This window comes from Agelaius phoeniceus, chromosome 13 (genome assembly GCF_051311805.1).
Source record: "Agelaius phoeniceus isolate bAgePho1 chromosome 13, bAgePho1.hap1, whole genome shotgun sequence".
NCBI classification, from domain to species: Eukaryota; Metazoa; Chordata; class Aves; order Passeriformes; family Icteridae; genus Agelaius; species Agelaius phoeniceus.
The window spans coordinates 14,466,482-14,479,162 of record NC_135277.1 but is presented as its reverse complement, the minus strand read 5'-3'; the positions used below and the strand labels follow the sequence as shown (position 1 = coordinate 14,479,162).

Below are 12,681 nucleotides of genomic sequence, written 5' to 3'. Positions count from 1 at the left end.
CTCCCTACCCCCTGCTATGAAAAAACAGATACTTGAGTGATAGAGTAGAGAGAAAAGACTGGAGAAAAGCATGCAGGATTGAAAAAGGAATGGGACTGAAATCCTTCACAGCACTCACAAAGTAATGTTTTTGCCTGCAAGCCACAGCAGGTACAACAGAACCAAGTGAAAGAAATGAACAGTTTTCTATTTGAAAAGCACTCACTGGCAGAGTAATAAATTTTAAAAAGGCAGAATTAAATGGAAGAAAATCCTCAGTTTACAGCCAGAGGAAAATTTGTATTTATTTCCAGCAAGAGCCTAAATGTGGCTTGAATAAAAATGCCATGTTACTTTGGCTTCCTATGATGCACTTTATCAGGGAGTTGGAGTAAAAAGCTGAAAGAGTAAGAGCCCTAGAAGAGTTGTTTTTGTGATTTTGCTGGGGATCAAGGATGGACAGACTGATTAATTCAAACTGTCATGTCTTGGCACAAATAATGTGTGATAATTACATCAGTGAGTTTGCTGGTACTTTGGAGTGAGAGATTTTGAAATGTTTAAAGTAGAACTGAAACTGAAATTGTGTGTAATTGGTGCCATACAGTGAGTGAGTGAGAATATTACATAATCCCTGAGGCCGAGCTCATTTACTAACAGATGGATTGTACATTCTAAGAACAGAAGTGCTAGGAAAAAGATGCATGTGCTTTGCTATTAGCATGATAAATACAATAGCTTCCAGTTTTTAGTGTAGAAGTCAAGCTAGGAAATTACCTCCCATTGTTGATATGAGTTTCTTGAAAGAACAGCTCAGTTCTTGTTGCTGCAGGATGTCAGTGCTTGATCATTCCTCCATCAAAGGAGAGAGGGCATACTTGGTTAGGCATTCCGTAAATGTTCTTTTTGCCCAAGGCCAAAACCTGTTAATTTTTACTTTATCTTGTCTGGGGGAGTGTCACTTTCAGCTCAGGGTAGGGAGAATATTGGATTCAGTGCCTTGCTCCAGAGTATTAAGATGACTTTGCAGGTTGTGACTTAATAAAACCACAGAGGGGACAGAGGTGTTGGATATATGTAGGCAGCCTGAAGGTGAAATTGTGGTGATCCCACTTTCTCCCATGGGCTGTTTATGACTTTCTGGTATTTAAAGAGCTGGAATGTTTCTTCAGGGGAGGTCTGAGGTCAGGCCACAGTAGGTGTCTCTGAACCTCCTCTCTCAGGCCTTGGCCTGGTGCCGTTGTGGGACACGAGCGTGGCTGTGCAGCCTCAGGAGCAGTCCAGGAGTGACCATGAGAACTTCTTGTCAAAATGAGCATGAGCAGTCAAGAACCAGAGCTCTGCTTGCTTGCACTCTGCACCATTTGGAACTCAGATTCTGCAGCCTAACTTGGTACTGCCTATTCCCCAGCACCGTGCCTTGGGCCAAAAGAGCATTTCTGGAATGCCTGACCAGATGTCAAGCCAGACTTCTCAATAAGATATGTAGCATTTTCTTACAAAGAAAGGGTGTTTCTTACCTGCTGCAGGTACCATCCCACCTCCTTACTATGGGTGCAGTGTTGGATACATCTCTGCACCTCTGGCTGACCTTGGAAATTCATACAGAGTTGGGAGGCAAGATAGAGTTTGAGAGTTTACTGAGAGATACACCTGAATATTGTCATTTTTGGGTATTTGAAACAGTCATAAAAGCTTTCTTTGCTTTTAGAGAAGGAAAGCTGCAAACTCCTGCTCCTCCAAGAGGTTTCATCAGGAAATCACCTTGACTCTCATGAAGGCCAGCAGTCATTAGACAAATAGCCACTGGATATCAGCTGTTTGCTGAACAGCTGGAGTGTTAGGAGGATTCTTGTTACAGTTTCTGCAGGTTCTGGCTGTGAATGACTCATCCTCTCCTCTTTTGTCCTCTTCTGTGCTGGGCAAACATGTCTGCAGAACTCACAACTGTTGAGCTGCTTCAGGGACTGCTTCCCTGCACTCCTGGCATGACAGTACCAGTTTGTAGGCTGAGGCTGGAACTTACCTGAAACTCTGGTGCATGCACAGTGTGACCAGGTCTTTTTCAGTGTTGTTCTGCCCAGTCCCTAACTTGGGTGTTGTGTTGACCAGATGCCATGGTGATAGTCAGGGCTTTAAATCTTGACTAAACATGGGCATCTTTTCGTAAGAAGAGAAAGGAACACAAACAACCTTGATACTGTCTCAGTCTTCTCGCCAATTTTGAGCCCCTGGTCTTAAAAAGAAAAGAACAAGCATTTCTGAGTAAACCAGTCATAAGTTCTTCTAAAAATATTTGCAAAACACACAATTTTATTTAATCCTAGGTTTGGGGGGAAAAAACCCAACAAATTATTTTTGCTGTTTATTTTCTTTGAAAATAAATGTTCAGCTTGTTTCAAGTCCCTGGCAAGGAAATTTTCAGTGTGGGTTGTTAAATTTTGGCAGAGCTATAACAATCTAAAAGCAACAGGGATACTATTGGAAAGCACTTGAAAATATTAGCCATTACTATAGTTACCAGCTCTGCTTGTATTTCTTTGTTTCTTTGGGCATGAAATTGTATCAGGTCAAGTATTCTCCAAGGTGGGTACACCAAGGTGGAGAGGAAGGACACGAGCCAAGTGTCAGTGAGCAGTGCAGGATGAAGCACAGGTCATGGTGGTCCTTGGGCTCACAGGAGATTGCTGAGGTATCGAGTTCCTGGGTGCTGCTGCTGTTGGGGCCATGCACCTCACAGCTCTTGTAGCACAGTTCCAAGTGTAACAGACATAATTAAACCCCTGGAGGGGAAAAAAACCCAAACACTCGTTGTTGAATTTCAGACTTATTAGAATTAAAGAAATTCATTAAAGTTGTCCCAGGAGATAATAGAGAACACTGTATTCTGTGCTACCTTTTTTGTGAGCTACATCATGGATAAAAAGAAATACATGCAGTTGAAAGAGAGGGCTAATGAGTAAGTATTTATTGCACAGATATATTCTGGCTATGTTAGCTGCTGTTTCAAGTCAGACATCTGTCCTTAAAATATTTTGCTGCTTGGAGGTTTTTTTTTCTTTACCTTGAAATAAAGCCAAGTTTTTCCTTCATAAAGGAGAACACTTGAATAAACACAACCCTAGCATAAAGCCAGTTGGGACTAGTCTGTTGGCAAGGGCTAGAGTTCTTTTCACATAGGGAATTATTAGAAAGACAGTGAATCTAACTTCTCCCCTCTCAAGGGTCCCTCACATAGTCTCTATTCTTGACTCCTGTAATATTAAACAGCATGGAACAGTCAGAAGTTTACAGGAGTGTAACACTGGGATATTTTTATATATTGTCCCTTATTTTCAGAAAAAAATTAGATTTTTTTTTTGTTTTAACTTTGAAATTGTGACAGATGCAAGTATTTGCTAACTATGGTGTACCCATAGGAACATTTATTTACACATAGCAAGCAGGTAAAACTTGTAAATCTGTTACAGAACAAAGCTGAGAATTCTATGTGGTTTAGAAAGGTTTGTGTATTCCTAGGAGCAGTGTTGGGATGCAGTAGTACATAGCTATGAACTGGATTCTGCAGAAGTTGGCACACATTTTTCCTACAAAATTGCTTCTAAGAGTTGGATTTTCTGTATGTTGGACCAGGTCACAAGAGTTGTAAAGCTAGTAATGGCTGATACCAGTTAGTAATTTCCAGTTTCCTTTGTCCTCATCTATATAAAATGATTCTTCACTGAGATCTCTTGCTTTCTAAGTCTGGGGAGGTGAGGGAGTATCTACACTATTGCAGTGAGACAGGGAAACTGTGTTTGAGATGAAGAGCTCTTAAGTGATTTGAAGAAAGGTAGTAGAAGAAGGAGTTGCTGTCTCTAAGCATTTTAGAGCAAACAATACGGTAAGAATATGAGGGATAGCAGTAGGCTGAACTCAGAAATGATTGGGTCAGTTGTGAAAGTGCTACAATTGCATTTGTTTGCAAGCATATCAGATTTTTGCTTAGCCTGCCAGAATTAACCAAACTTTTAATGAGTTCCATCCTGAGAAAACACTTGAGTGTGGTTGTGGCTCTGTCTGCACAGAGCCTATAATGATATTTAAACCAGAACTGAACTTTTGAGAAACGTGCATTCCTAAAAAACATCTTAAAACCAGTTAACTTTATTAAAAGTATTAGATGTAAGGGCCTCCTGCATAGGCACTAAAGTAATATTCCAACAATGAGATGAAGAAAGGAAGAGTAAGAGTGTTGAAATGAACATAATGGCTCAAAAATAAAGAATTTAGGAATGAAGAAAGCAGTGCAAAGCAGAGCAGGTTGCTCTGTGTGTGTTTCTGGGTATGAGTGTGTACAGATGGGTGAACATACGTGTGGCATCTCCAGTGTGTGGCTCCCCAGCTCAGGTGAGGCTGTTCAGAAGCACAGGAGGTGCAGTTAAGCCAATGAAGATGACAAGGGAATGGAATAACATGAGCAGGAATCCATAAGCTGAACATTTCAGTCTGGAAAAATAATAACTTGCGTGAGAATGACTGAGTGAAGTCCATAAAACCTGAGAGTTCATGGAGAATGTGAAGAGGAAATGATTGTCATTGTCTGTCTCAGGACAAGATCTCTGAGTCACTGGCAGAAATTACCCAGTGCTATTCTCAAATGAAGATGATGTGGCATAATGGAACTGACTGACACAGGAATTAGGCCTCCTAAATTTCAGGAAGGAAGCTAAGCACATTCAATAAAGAACTACTAAATGATAGAAAGACATTATATTTGTCTGAGGAAGTCTTTGTGCCTCAAAGTAAAAATGCAGCCTGGAAACATATTCTGACAAAATAGCATACATTTTTCCCAGCTTTAGGATCACTCTTATGCACCCATTATTGATGCCTTTGGATAACAGACATTTGGTGTGACTTGCAAGGACTTGGTGTTTCTCTGTTCTTGTAATATGGTGGGAGAGTTTTGGTGATTGATTTTAATCATTCAGAGGGCCTGATCATTCACTGCCCTGAGATTCTTCTGAAGCTCTTCATACTTGGGGCTTTTTTTGCTAACCTGAGTATCTTCACATTAGCTAGAAAATAATAAGAGCCAGGAATTTCTAGTGCAAATTAAGGATGAAGTTATTATTGACACAATGTTGAAGTTGAACCTCCTTCTTCTGAGGAGGGCATTAGGCCTCATTTTTTTCCTTATTTGTAAGCCAATCAAAATAGAGAAATGCATACAGTTTTCCATTACTCAGGGACCTCATCACTGATGGTCTGCACATCTTCTCTCTGATTAACAGAAATAAAAATACTTAAAGAGCTGCAGCTTTGAAATATGTCAAGATACTAAATACAGAGTATTGCTTATACCTGACCATATGTCTTAATCTGGCAACTACTAAGAAGCTGCTAAAATACAGAAAAATGTTGAAATTTTACAAAGGGAATTAATTTTAGATCTTTAGTGATAGACAGGTCAAATCACTGTGAATTCTAGTATTTCTTGCCTTTTCATGTTTGCTTTGAGATGTTTAAAACTGCTGAGTTTAATAGCAGCTTTAAAACACCCTTAGGTTTCAGGAATATCTCTTTTGTAATCCAAGCTGCTAAATCTAACCCCTATGAAGCCCCATGAAGTCCTATACACAGGCAACTGAGGAAGGAGCTTGGTGCATTCAGTGGCATTTTCTGGAGAAAGACCATTTTAAAGTTTTGGTTTTCTGTGAGAAACTGCTTCACTCTTGTCTGAATAGGTTTAGAAGCCTAGAAAAGGTATTTTGGTCTACAGTTCTGAGTTACAGGAAAATCAGTATCCTAAGAATTGGACTTGATCAAAGAGGAGAATAGACAAATTATAAAGAACCAAATTCCCTGGTTTCTGGCTGAAAAAGTGTTACTCAAAACATAAATTCTGTTATTTGGTAGTGTTTGAGCATGACAAATGATGTGAACTGGTTTGCCCCATGTAAGAAGTCCATTAAAACAAGTGAAAAAGCGGGTTTGTTTTCATCTAAAAATACACTGTTCTATGTAACTATCATCTTTATATGAATCATACTCATTGTTAGAGGTATAATTTTAGTGAAGTGTTTTTCCAGAGCTTTATTCTGCCCCTCTTCACACGAGCTCTACAAATAGGGATGGGGTGCTGCAGCTCTCTCGTTCCAAGTCTGTTACCACAAACTCCCATTGTAAAAAGGAAAATCATCTCTGCAAGTAATTTCTCACAAGGAGGTGAAGATCACATAGGAGAAAAACCTCCCACTGCAGTACAAACCAGATGTATTTAAAACAGTGTTTTACTGTGTTGTATAGACAAGGATTTGTTTGGGCAAAACTCCTTTAAACCCAGAGTGGAGAATGTGAGCCAAGGGAATCTACTGCACACCTTGGTTGCAGGATTATCAAGGAAGAGCTTGAACAGGTAACAGAGCAGCTCCTGGAAATACTGTTTCACATGATAGTAAATGTATTTTTTTCTTTTAATCAGAAGGGATGTTTCTGAACAATCAGCATAGGACTGTGGCACAAACCTTCCAGCAACACTGTGTTCAGAACCAGGCACTAGTTACATCCAGTCCTTGCTGGCTGAAGAGTAAAGGATCATCTCTTTTTAAGATAAATCTAAAAATCTGATAAATGCTCTGGGCCACATGAGATCCTGAAGAGAAGTGATCTGCAGCTGTGTGGAGTCTTCCACAAAGAAATGTTCACAGGTATTTGTAGGAAATGGGTGTTCCTATTTCTGCCAGTTGTGATGCAGTCACACACTTGGAAGGAGCTTTATCCAAATGTCTGTGTGCCATCACATCTTCTGCCCTTGTGGTCTCCTCCCTCTTGGATTTGCACATTTCCTCCCCCTACAACATTAATGCAGGTTCCTGGGTGTTAAATGGGCTTTGTACTTAAGTCATGTAACAGGGCTAGGGTGCACTGCCTCCTTTCCTAAATTCTGGTCAGCAGGAGTATGTAAAAGTCCAGAAGATGGAGATTCCACGTATTTTGCAGGGCATTTGCACAACACTCCTCTCCTGCCCCCAGCTTTATGTTTTGAGAGCTATTATTTTCACAGGACAGGCAGAACTTTAGTATTTCAGTCCTGCAAGCTCAAATAGAGCTTTGCAAGAATAAAATTTAAAAGTAGAAAACTGGAACCTGTAAGTTTGAAAGACTCCTTTGCAAGTATGCAATTACAGCTGCATATAGTGAGAAGAGAGAGAATTTGTATTTGTGTAAATACATTAATTTTGTTTATTTGGGTGAATCACCCAAATTGCTTAAATGGATGTTAATTGGGGTGATACTGTGTAGCTGTTTAGCACCAAAGATGGAGAAGATAGAACTGTATTGAATGGAGGCTTCCACTCCAGGCTGTGCCATTGGAGGTGTCTCCTGCATTGTGGAGTGGCTGCTCTGCCACTTCTGATTTTTCAGAAGAAACAGATTGTATTTTTGCGTCATTCAATAGCAAAATGGACTGGCATCTTTTCCATCTCCTGTTCCTAAAGGGCAGGACAAAAACAGCATCAAAAGGTCAACATGCCAAAGCACTTCCTTTGAAACAATGAAATAGTTGCCATAGAGGCAGTGACTCATTGCTGTGTGGGAGAGGTGAGTGTTTGCCTGGAAGTGGCTCAGGAGGCTGTTCTGAACACCACTCAGAACTGAAATTATTTGTGCTCTTCACTCTCTTCCTCAGCTTGGCTTCAAATGTTATTACTGTTTGTTTATGCTCTTTGTGACATTCATGAACCAGAAAATAATAATGGTAGGTATTTTAAAAGCTCAGGAAGGAATGAAAAGGCAGCATTTTGGGGTTTTCAGAGAGTCAGGCATTGAGGAAACAGCTCTAACTTTGGTGAGGTTCTATGGGGTTTCACACTTGTTCTCTGAAGTACCACCCTTTTGAAGAGAACTGTGGAGACCTTTCACTGAATCCTGCAATGGCGCAGTGCTTCTTGCCAGCGCTGATACTGAGATATGGTCGGGTGGTGCTGACATGCATTAGCTTTAGCCACTTAGATAAGAGCTGTTTTAAAAAGGCATAGAGTTAACATCAACTACGTGGATTGGACTATTTTGTTTAACTGTTTCTTGTCATTGCCAACAAGGTCAGTTTAGGCAATGATTTGGAGAATCATTTCATGAATTTTCAAACTGCACTGTTACTGAAATCAGAACATCTGTATATCCAAGCCCTGTCTGCAGTTTTGAAGGCTTTGGCCTTATGATCCACAATATGCACTTTGTATACGAATTTTATGAAGGAAGATACCATTCTTAAAGAACTATATTGGTATCTGACCTTAGGTATTGAAATGGTTTTCTGCTTTTCCAGTTAAGTTGTTTAAATAGAAGCATAGAGTTTGCTTACTCTTGCTGAATCTGGGCTATCAAGTAATCTGGCATATTTGCAGCAGACATGAGTGCTTTGTTAATATGTGATCTAGGAATATTTATTTCAGATTATATTTAGTCTGCTTTTGTACTAGAGCAGCTTTAATGTCTTTGTGGTTTTAAATTTTCTGAAGTGAAAAAACAATTAGTGCATTTTAGAGGTGCATATATTATTTGGACCTATTGTACCTCTTGAGCATTAGAACTTTCAGAGTATGGAGCTTCTAGTTGCAAATTTAATGTTCAGATAAGAAAAAAGTCAACCTTTCAATTTGAGATACTTCTGGTGGTTTTTTCTATCACAGTATTTCCATTCTGAGTGAATGTGAGCAATCTGATGAGCTTGAAAGTACAAAGCCTCAGAACTGAAGCCCCAGGTCCCTGGATGTGCTTGTGAGTGCTCTAGCAGCAGATATGTATGGGAGCAGCCTGGCCCAGGGTCCAGCCATGGGGAAACTGCTCTCCTTCTGTGTGGGAACATGTGCCTGTGGCTGGATTCAGTGCCAGAGCCTCCTGGGAGTGGGTATGAGAGATTGCTCCTAAAGGAAGAATCACCAAGGCAGTAATGAGAGCTGGTGATTGAATCCATGGGATCAAATGGGGACGCACCCCAAGCCCTGCACTCACCTTTAGAGCTGTGTTTGCCAAAGGAGTGCACATACTAGGATTAGGCTTCTTCATCTTCTTCACTCTGAAATGCTGCTAACACAGCCACTTCAAAACACTTGAGTAAACTCCTTTAATAAGCTCTTTGTAGAGTGGGGTCTCCAAGCTGAACAGCTCTCTGACTTCTAGAGGTGACAGGCAGCAATGGTCTGTCTGCATTTCAGGGCTTTATTGCTGGGGGTTTAGGCAGATTTCATAGACCTTACATTGGGTCTGTGTATGGGAGAGCTACAAGTTCCATTTAGAGTATCTTTCCTTAAAACAACAGGAGAGAAGTTGTTTTCCTGTCTGAGGTATCAGTGTGAGATGCATACTTTAGATTTTTTAATCCTTTTTTATTAGCTGTTATTAGTTGATATCTCTAAGACCATCTTTTCACATGATTACTTTTCCTGGCTTTACTTTTTCCATTGTAACAAGAATAAAACCTTTTTTCTCTCAAGTAATTTTCTAGCCAGTAAGAAACTATTGAATATCTTAGTGAAAGAGTCTTTATATGTCTTCATGTGAGTAGCTTTTTTTCACTAAACTGTTGCATATCCACATACTATAAATGTAATTTGAATTCTTAAGGTTGTCAAAAATGAATAGCTTGCTTCTCCTTACTGTCTGAAATTTATCTGACCAAGTGAAGTTCAGCTTAAAGCACAGATAGGTAATGAAACCAGCTATTGTGCAGGTAAGAAAATCTGTGATTAATTAAGTGGACCACATCTGGATGTGACCACAATCTAATCGTGAGGGGCTGTAAATAGCATCAAAGATTTGTGAGCATTAGGTCTGTGGACAGCAGGAAATATTTGAAAGCCAAAGCAGGATCAAATGTTTGGGTAAAAATTATGGTTATAGCTAACCACAAATCAAGTGAGAGCCATTAGAATGTTGTTTGTTATCCTGTGGTTGAATGTAAATTCTCAGCATTGCTCCTTTGATTCGTAAAGCAAATGAGGGTTAGGCTGCGACCTTGAAGACGTGTGAGACATTGAAGTGAGACAAGCAGGCTCTGCTGCCTTTCTTGTGCTCTGCCTTGGGAGGTTTCCTGGAGCATGAGGTTTACCTCTTGCTCAAGTACAGCCATGGCTCCTCACTGCTGAACAGCCTGTTCAGTTTGTTTGCGCTGTAGAACATGCACCACCAAACCCTTCACGGGTGCCTGTACACAGGCAGTGCCTCCTACAGGGAAATCCTTCAAACATGGGCTGTGCTGGCATTTCCCTGCTGTGCTAGTAAAATGGCACATGCTGGCTGGTTCTCTCTGGCAGTCATAACATCTTCATTGGGGTCTCATTTACTACCCTTCACAGACAGAGAAATTAAAGGAATTATGTTTATCTAATTGTAGGAGTTAAGATCATATGTGAAGGTCAAAGATTTTAACAGTAGCCTGAGAAAAGTAGTAATATTATGTTCAGCTTCTTCACACATTGAGGGGAGAGCCATCCAACCAATCTCTAGGCAGACTTGCTTAGACTTCAGTGGAAAAAACTCAGAAAAACTAGTGTCCTTCCTAATGGAGAGAAGAGAGACTTACCAAAGGCAAGAAATAAAAGTTGGGGAGAAAATAGCAGAAACTGACTGTCTGGGAGAGGAATCTAAGTCCACTAATGCAAACTGTAGTTCTGAAAGATGAGGAGCCAGAGCTTTCAGATGCCAAAGCAGTGTGTGCTTCCTTGTTCCTAATCTGCTGTACCTCCTGCCTGGAGGGACAGGATTACATGAGCAGCATGTCTGTGATACCTTAGTGTCAATACCTTCTTGTCAGCTTTCCCACTCTGGATTTCTCCGGCGTGGCTGTTGCACACTGAGGGAGACCCTGAAGGCCTTGTTGAAGTCAAGGCACAGAACATCCATTCCTCTCCACTCATGTGCTGAACTTGTCAGTGAATCACAAGTTTAGACACAACTTGACCATGGTACATCCATGATGGTTGATCTCAGTCTTCTTTTTTGGTTTTTTTGGGTTTTTTTGTCCTTCCTACATTTGGAAATGACTTCCATGAGGATTGGCTCTGCAGTCTTCCTGAGGACTGTTAGGGTGACCAACCTGCAACTGAGCCTCAGGTTCTCCTTGCCCTAAATGAAGATGGATGTGGCAGTTACTTTTTAGGCATCACCACCAATCATCATGACCTCATCTGGTCCCAAAGATTTGTGTACATAAAATTTTCTCAGGTGCTTCCTAACTTGATCTTTCTCATTTTCCGAGACTCAGTGGAAGTGATTTCATTTTACACAAAAATTCATGTGAATGAAAAATAACATACATACTTCTGTTTGACACACTTAAATCCAAAAATCTTTTAAATTCATTAGTAAATTTTGCATTGTGAAGACCATGGAATTGATAGAATTCTGCCCTGTCAAATCCATAAAGAGGCCGACTTCTGTGACTTGGCAAATTTCCAGTTGATGTCAACTTTGAAGTCAGTGAGGATTTCTTTGGAGAAAAGACATGAGGATTTGGATTAAAATAATTTATTTACAATTGATAAATGAAGTCCACCTGGTCACCAGACAAGGAGAACATATGATACAAGAAGAAACAGTTTGAGATTTCTTTTAAATTTCAGTTTAGTAGAACATTTTATTTCATTCCAAAGCAAAAGAAATCCTTGAGTTGACTGAAAAATTTTAAAGAATGTATTACTGGTAACAAAGCAGCAGGAGTTGTTACTCATATGGTAAAGGCTAATTTGAAAAGAAGTGCAATATCAGCTTTGTGTTTAGGTGTAGGAAATTCAATTTTTTTATTGTTTTGCAAAGACCTACATTTTGATTTCACAAGGATTGTAAGTGCCACCTTGTGGACATCATTATTCTTGTATCTAATTATAGGACAGTGGTGAAGTAGAATAATAAAATTTAGTTTCAAAATCTGTGACAGAAATTCATTATGTTTTCTTTGAGGTTTGGGAGATTTTGATTGATTTTCCAATATTGCTATTGATGTGCTGAGGTGGAAGAACACACCACTGCTGGCTTCAAGGGCTGTATATAAAGCCAGTACTTGTCTCACTTTGAAGTCCTACTACTTTGTGATATTTGTAGTTCTTGCTGGAATTCCTTTGTTGATCCCTCTCAGATCTTTCTCCTGAGTAAGCTATCAATGGAATACCATGGGAGTGAAAGCCCAGATGTCTGGGGTTCTGACAGGCTCCTTATGTTGTGACCCCCAATGTCCTTGTGTGAAAGATGCTGGATGAAGTGTTCATGCAATGTCAGCAAGTAGCCTGGGTGATTTTTGGGGGTGTGTGGGTTGCAGGGGCTTCTTTGTTGGACATCCTGGCTCTGGGTAGATCAGCTGTGCTGTGTTTGTGAAGGGTTTGGGGAATGTCTTTTCTCCAAAGCATAGGTACAGTGATGCCTGTAACAGCAAGCCCTGAGTTGGGCATTTCTACCCTTTTCACAAATAAAACCAAATTTTTTTCTGAGGACTACAGAGTTTCTAATTACATGCAGCTGATTTTCTGCTCATTAATAACTTAAAGGTATTGTCATGAGGTACATTAAATATCTGCTGCTTATCTTAAAGCTGTCTCCTAAGGATCTGGGGCTTCCTCACTAGCCAAGTCAAATTCAAGCCTGTACTCCAGAAGTAAATCCCATGTGGTTTGTCTGTTTGCTGCTTAGCTGTCAGCCACTCACAAATTCCTACTTATCTCC

General features: G+C 40.1%; 1 protein-coding gene across 2 annotated transcripts in view; it reads left to right on the top strand.

Annotated features, from left to right (window-relative positions):
- THSD4 (thrombospondin type 1 domain containing 4) overlaps positions 1 to 12,681 on the top strand; it is a 238,819-nt gene that overhangs the window by 167,742 nt on the left and 58,396 nt on the right. The window lies entirely within an intron of this gene.